Genomic DNA, 7,286 nt, shown 5'->3' with positions numbered 1-7,286 from the left:
ATTTTTTTTTAAACCGAAAAGTGGTGCGTGCATACAGTATGTATTCACCCCCTTTGCTTTGAAGCCCCTAAATAAGATCTGGTGCAACCAATTACCTTCAGAAGTCACATAATTAGATAAATAAAGTCCACCTGTGTGCAATCACCACTAAGCAATGGGCACCACCAAGCAAGCGGCACTACGAAGACCAAGGAGCTCTCCAAACAGGTCAGGGACAATGTTCTGGAGAAGTACAGATCAGGGTTGGGTTATAAAAAATATCAGAAACTTTGAACATCCCACGGGCACCATTAAATCCATGATTAAAAAATGGAAAGAATATGGCACCACAACAAACCTGCGATGAGAGGGCCGCCCACCAAAACTTACAGACCAGGGGTAAGGAGGGCATTAATCAGAGAGGCAACAAAGAGACCAGAGATAACACTGAAGGAGCTGCAAAGCTCCACAGCGGAGATTGGAGTATCTGTCCATAGGACCACTTTAAGCCGTACCCGCCACAGAGCTGGGCTTTACGGAAGAGTGGCCAGAAAAAAAGCCATTGCTTAAAGAACAAAATAAGCAAAAACATTTGGTGTTTGCCAAAAGGCATGTGGGAGACTCCCCAAACATATGGATGAAGGTACTCTGGTCAGATGAGACTAAAATTGAGATTTTTTAGCCATCAAGGAAAATGCTATGTCTGGCGCAAACCCAACACCTCTCATCACCCCGAGAACATCATTCCCACAGTGAAGTATGGTGGTGGCAGCATCATGCTGTGGGGGTGTTTTTCATCGGCAGGGACTGGAAAGCTGGTCAGAATTGAAGGAATGATGGATGGCGCTATATACAGGGACATTTTTGAGGGAAACCTGTTTCAGTCTTCCAGAGATTTGAGACTGGGACGGAGGTTCACCTTCCTGTAGGACAATGACCCTAAGCATACTGCTAAAGCAACACTCAAGTGGTTTAAGGGGAAACATTTAAATGTCTTGGAATGGCCTAGACAATTCCCAGATCTAAATCCAATTGAGAATCTGTGGTATAATTCAAAGATTGCTGTACACCAGCAGAACCCATCCAGCTTGAAGGAGGTGGAGCAGTTTTGCCTTGAAGAATGGGCAAAAATCCCAGTGGCTGGATGTGCCAAGCTTATAGAGACATACCCCAAGAGACTTGTAGCTGTAATTGCTGCAAAAGGTGTCTCTACAAAGTATTCACTTTAGGAGGGGGGGGGGGGGGGGGGTGAATAGTTATGCGCGCTCAAGTTTTCTGTTTTTTTGTCTTATTTCTTGTTTGTTTGTAATTTCCCATTAGTTTTCGGAACGAAGCCATAAGTTTCCTGACACGTAAAACTGAAAGTTTTTTTAAAATTTGCAGTAAGATTCTGAGAATGTTTTACTATGGTTCCCAGAACGGACATTATAAGTTATTTGAAGGTAACAAAATAACATTCTGAGAACATGTTTCAGTAAGACTTTTAATAACACTGCTAGCTTAGTTTGGGATAAATGTTTTGAACTCCAAGCACAGATAGAACACATGCAAATTAATTTGCTTAGGCATTAATCATGCAAACACATTTCTTTTTTATTGTGGCACATCGTCAGTGATATTTAAACCAATGATCTTCTGTTCTCTTTCCATGGAATTAGTCCACTGTGCCACCAGGATGGCACTAGCACACCATGTTTTTGAACTCACACAAAGCTGTTCATTTTAGTCCATTCAAACAGACCCCATTTCAAAGGAAACAATCACTCATTAAGATCAGTGGGGCCAAATAGTGGGCACAGCCAACACATCTGAACATACTTAGCAAGATAGAGGATAGAGAGAGTTTTGTTGATGCTGAGAACAGATTGTATATGATTTAAAATACAATTCTTAGGTTCTCTGTGCGTTACTAAAGTTTTCTTGTGGTTTTTATGGAACGTTTTCTTATTGTTCTGAGAACAGAATGTATGTTTTTAAATGACTTTCTTATTACGTTTTCTAAACATTACAGAAGTTTTCGGGTGGTTATTATGGAAAGTTAACGCTCTCGGAACAATTTGAGAGCATTACTTTAAATAGAACCATGAGGAAACGGTACTGAAAATCTCAAATGAGTACGTTGTTTCTTAACATTCTCAGAACAATGTGAGAACATGACTTTAAATAAAACCATTGTAGTGGAGAAAGGAAAGAAGGTGATACTCGCGAATAACGACTTGCAGGCGCTGAGGCCCAACATGATGACTCAATCACAATGTATGACATTGTTTGGATGGCTGTCCATTTGTGGGCTATCACAGGGGCCAAACACACCTTATCTGTGGTTTTCTCCTGGGAGGGACGTTCCCACAGAACCCTGGGAGCACGGACACCATTGGAGGTGTGAAGACAGATGACAACATGAATCGAATAAATGATTATTACTGTGAATTCAAATGTAATGTTTGGATTGTTTTAAGAGTTCATAAAGAGCTATAAATGTTGATGTGTTTTATTGTACTGTAAGTGCTATGGATTTACAGGGAAATTGTGTTGTTTTGTTCAGCAGACATCAGACAGTTTAAAAAAAATAGCAACACCAGTGCGCTTTTATCATTTAAATTGAGTTGATTAGATTAGAATCTGGGTGTGTTTTCCGGTCTTTTGTTTTTACTAGCAAATTGCAAAGAAATGTTAATTCAGGTCGGGGGTGAGTTTCTGCTTGAATTTGATTAAAAGGACAGTGAATTTGTTCATACTTTGAGAACATGCCACCAAGCTCCTGTCTGTATTACTCACATAAATCTTTTTCTCTTCAAGATCTTTCTGAATTGAAGAAACGTGTAACCACGTTAAGTCTTAGCCTATTGGTGATCATTTACTCTGAGTAGTCTGCAATGTATCATGTATTTCATGCATACTGTAATTGTTTGTTTTAATTATATCATGACTAATACATTCTATTAGTTGAATTGAGTAAATGCAGATTCCTCATTTTACAGAGTAATTCTTTGATTGACTATGCGTTCATAATTTAGTAGGTCTATTGGTAGTTGTTATATAAACTACACATGCTTGGGTACCACCTTGACATCTCTGATCTGCTTGCCTCAGTAAATTAATGCTAGAACATTGGTCGTAAGGATGACCATTTTGTATCTAGTCTCTTGCATAACGGTGAAAGTTAGACACATGTTCATTACAATCATACTGAGAGGTGATGCAAGGCTCCCTACCTTGACTAGATTCCTCCAGAGACACACAGGGCTGGTTGCATTTATTCACATAATAATGGGGTCAGGTTGATAAATGTAGTTTATTATTATATTTAACATAATGTCTACACCCCTACACAATGAGCAAACCTGTAGGAAAAACGTTATGCTGAAGTACCCACAGAAGCACGCTATTTCTTCACGTTCTCAGAACAATGTGAGAACATGACTTTAAATAGAACCATGAGGAAACCTGTAGGAAGTACTGGAATTCCAAAAGAAGAACATTGTTTCTTAAAATATTTTACTGCACTGGGCTAAATCAGGGTCACACCGAGTGTTTCTTGGTAGTCTTAAATAAATCTGCTTTGAAACTAACGTATACACATCACACACATGGTTATGGGCTTAAAAAAAGAAGACAGCTGTACCATGTCAGATGTAGAGTTGTAAATGTATTCATTTTTGAGTTTGCATCCCAATATTACACTTTATATACATCACAGAAGACTGAAATACCATTTGACATAGAAATGTCAGATTTTCGGTGGTTAATTTTTTTTACTGTTTATTAATTAGGATTTTTTTTAAATAACATTCCACCCATGAGGCCACTAGGTCATTTGACTGTAGGGAAGGGTTACCTATTTGAGAATATTCCCAATGTCAAACCAGTTGGAGAATGTTCCTAGAACTAACTAACTAAGTTTAAATGAAATGTAACCATGTTTGAACTTTTAGGAAACGTTCTGCTCAAGTAATAAAATACCAAGAAAAAAAAAAGAAAAAAATTCAAGCTCCTTAAATGTGCTGAGTATGTTCCAAAGCCAAGCAACTATCCTGCACCATTCCCACCAAGCTCTAAGAAACATAGGGTTCTCAGAACGTTATGTACTATCTGGGCTACCACCAACTGGCACTCTCCCAAGGTGCACTGAACAAGTGTGGACCCTGGACAGGACAGCAGCAGAGGACCCTGGGAGAGAGAATCCTGAGGCGGCCACTGTGGTGCCTGCAACTGATTAACTCCATTTCAGGAGTCATTAACATTCCTCCCGGATCATCACACGCACACTTGTTGATGAAAATCACTACTGACAAGTCTATAATTATGGGACACTTTGGAATTGGCCTGGCCGACCGACTCCTTTCAGACCGGGGCCGAGAAAGAGAAAACCAGTGGCTCAACAAAGAGAGAACAAAAATGACATTACAGACGTGGGCCAATTTGCATTGATTGCTTGTCAACACATAATCTCAATGTGATATTGGAAGAGGAAGGTCGTACATCTGTGAGGGCCCGCAGGGAAATCTCAGAAATGTAGGTAGCGTAGGCGACCACCACAGAAACGTAATGGAGGGAACACAGCCTTTTTCTCTCCTCTCTTCCTGGTCCTTACTCCAGTGCCCTTGTCTTTGCCTCTTTTCCCTCAGCCTTTCAGCATGGCCCACTTTCACAGTGGGCAATATTTACCCGTTTTTAAATGAGGAGAGAGCACTCTCACTGAGATGAAGGCTATTTATTTCCCCCCTTCAGTGCGTGGCAGATTGAGAGCTTGATATACAGGTTATCAGTGGTGTATCTAGGTTTCCTCCTTTGAGGCTCACAGCCGCATACTGTACTCTAGCCCAGTTCTATCCGGGGGTTGCACTGCCTGGCTACACGCCACCATACACGTGCCTTGTAAAGTTCTCTCTCTCTCTCTCTCTCTCTCTGGAAGAGTAAAACACAATGTCAGACTAGGAAATGTCCCACTGGGCACAGATGTTAATTCAATATCTATTCCACGTTGGTTCAACGTAATTTCATTGAAATGACGTGGAAACCACGTTGATTCAACCAGTGTGTGCCCAGTGGGATTTATCTGAGTATGACTGGAGTATGTGAAGAAGCTATTCCAGCCAGCTACAGATAGTCTCATTGGAATTACCATTCATGTCAAGTGGGAAAGAGATGCCGTTCATTTGGGAAACCTTGACTAGCAGATGTCCACTCTGACTCCCAGACATGAGCTGGAGGATGAAACAGATGCCCTGGACCTTGTCTCACATTGGGCACTCTGAACTGTAGCATGCTCATACATCCTGTGTGAATTTAGCACATGCACAATCTACAACCTACAGCTAACAGCCACTGTTGGAGTCAACCATTGGATAAGGCTGTTTGAATTCGAATCTACATAACCCTGACACAACTTGACAAAATATCAATCCTTTCTGCCCGTGAGAGATAATAGCAACTCTTAACTGAGATTTGGCTTGAGGTTTCTTTGTATTCAGAGCAGTGACTGTTTCTGCTTTAGCTCAGCCAAGCTCTCCGTGAGTGAGCTGGCATCAACCAGAGAACACAAGGCCAGACACCAATCAGCAGAAAGCGCCACAACAATATCCACTACAGACACTTACAAAGCTCAAAGGAGGGGGAAAACACACTTCATTTGGAGTGTGATCTGGGCAGTGTCATGAGAAAACCTAGCTGTGACTGAGAATTAAGATTCATTTTCAAACAAATGGATTACAGACATACCAGCGTTTCTGGATATATTCTTAGAGGCATTATAGATATAGGAAGACAGATATGTTCCAGTCTTCTGAATAGTGTGATTTGTGACTGATAATAAAGACGGTTGGGAGGTCTATAGTACCTGGCAACAGAGAGGACAGCTTTATAAGAGGAAGTAAATCTTTGTGATGATGGAGAACTCAGTTGTGGGTGGCTGGAGTGGAAGCCTTGGGGTGATCCTGTATTTTGCCTGGATCTACACAGTGTGGAAAGACAGAAATAGGAATGACATCAGTCGTTGTGTGGTGTATCGTATTAATGCAGCACCTTAATGCATCACTCTGTGGCCCTCTGGGCTGGACCGCTGCCCAGAACAAAGTGATTGGATCCAGGGTGCGAAGCAGAACTTATGAAATGAATGCTGGCAACTGCACCATCCATGAATACTAATGAGGAAGGCCCAGACGTGCTGTTGAAGGTGGAGAGAAGATGCACAGAGTCGTTCTTTTGGAACTGCAGCTGTGATTGGGTGTCGATGCATTCTGTCTCTTTCTGTGATGTGTGTGTCCGGTACAGTGCACCTGTAATAACAATATAGAGACAGACTACTGTTCTGTACTGTATGTGTCAGATTTGTTAACAGTGTGAAACGGACCAGAGACACTGTACACAGTGGGCTTTTCTCTCTCTCTGACACTTGGTGTGTTGGGCAAACTAACAAATGTTTCTGTGCTAATGGAATGTTGCCCTCTGATAGATGTCTATAATAATGAGGCCTATTTTACTCTCATTTTCTCCCTGTGGAAGGATCTTCTCTTCCACTTTAGTCCACATCAAAGCACCTTATCGGCATGGAATCTGGGTCTGAGGCAATTATTGATCACACTGAGTGCCCAGGCCTCCATTTTTCCCAGCCCTGCACTGTGTGACATTATGTTGATGTGGATAAAAGTGACTGGACCACAGAGATACTCTCATCTAAGCTAATTCAAGGTACCATCAGGAATCTATTACATCGCAGGAGTCATAATAGTCCGTGCAAAGAGTGTAAATAGACTCAGGTAAGAGACTGGTAGTCTCTGTTTGTGACACTTGTTTTTTTAATCAACAGTGAAAGGAGCAGAAATTCAATATTAGTTTAAATAAGCTCTTGACAATAAGGCTAATAACAGTTGACCTTATGATTGTAGCAGGCAGCCTGTCTTGAGAATGATCAGCACTCTACAATGACTTTGCTTTACGGCACATGGCTTTCTTAGAGATTTGCAATACTACTTTTTAAAGGTTACTATACATCATTACTTGATTCTGTTGAATATTTTAGCTAATTTGTTCATATTTACAGACTGCTGTTACCAAACGTTGTTGCAAGGACAAATAGCTGGTGAGGGAGAGTAGAGAGCAGGTCATCACTCATGTTCCTAGTAGATCTGGAGCCTCAGCCTGATCTGTTGGTGTCTGTTAGCTCAGGCAGGGAGGGAGGGATGCCAAAGATTGCAAACTCTGGGGTAATGACCTATTTAGTGTGACTCACCTAAAACCCCATAATGAGACTGATGGATGATTTACTGGGGCCACAACTATGATCTTCTGATGTAATTTGTGTGCAT

This window comes from Oncorhynchus nerka, linkage group LG26 (assembly GCF_034236695.1).
Source record: "Oncorhynchus nerka isolate Pitt River linkage group LG26, Oner_Uvic_2.0, whole genome shotgun sequence".
Lineage (NCBI taxonomy): Eukaryota > Metazoa > Chordata > Actinopteri > Salmoniformes > Salmonidae > Oncorhynchus > Oncorhynchus nerka.
The sequence above is the reverse complement of the archived record's forward strand: the minus strand, read 5'-3'. Positions refer to the sequence as shown.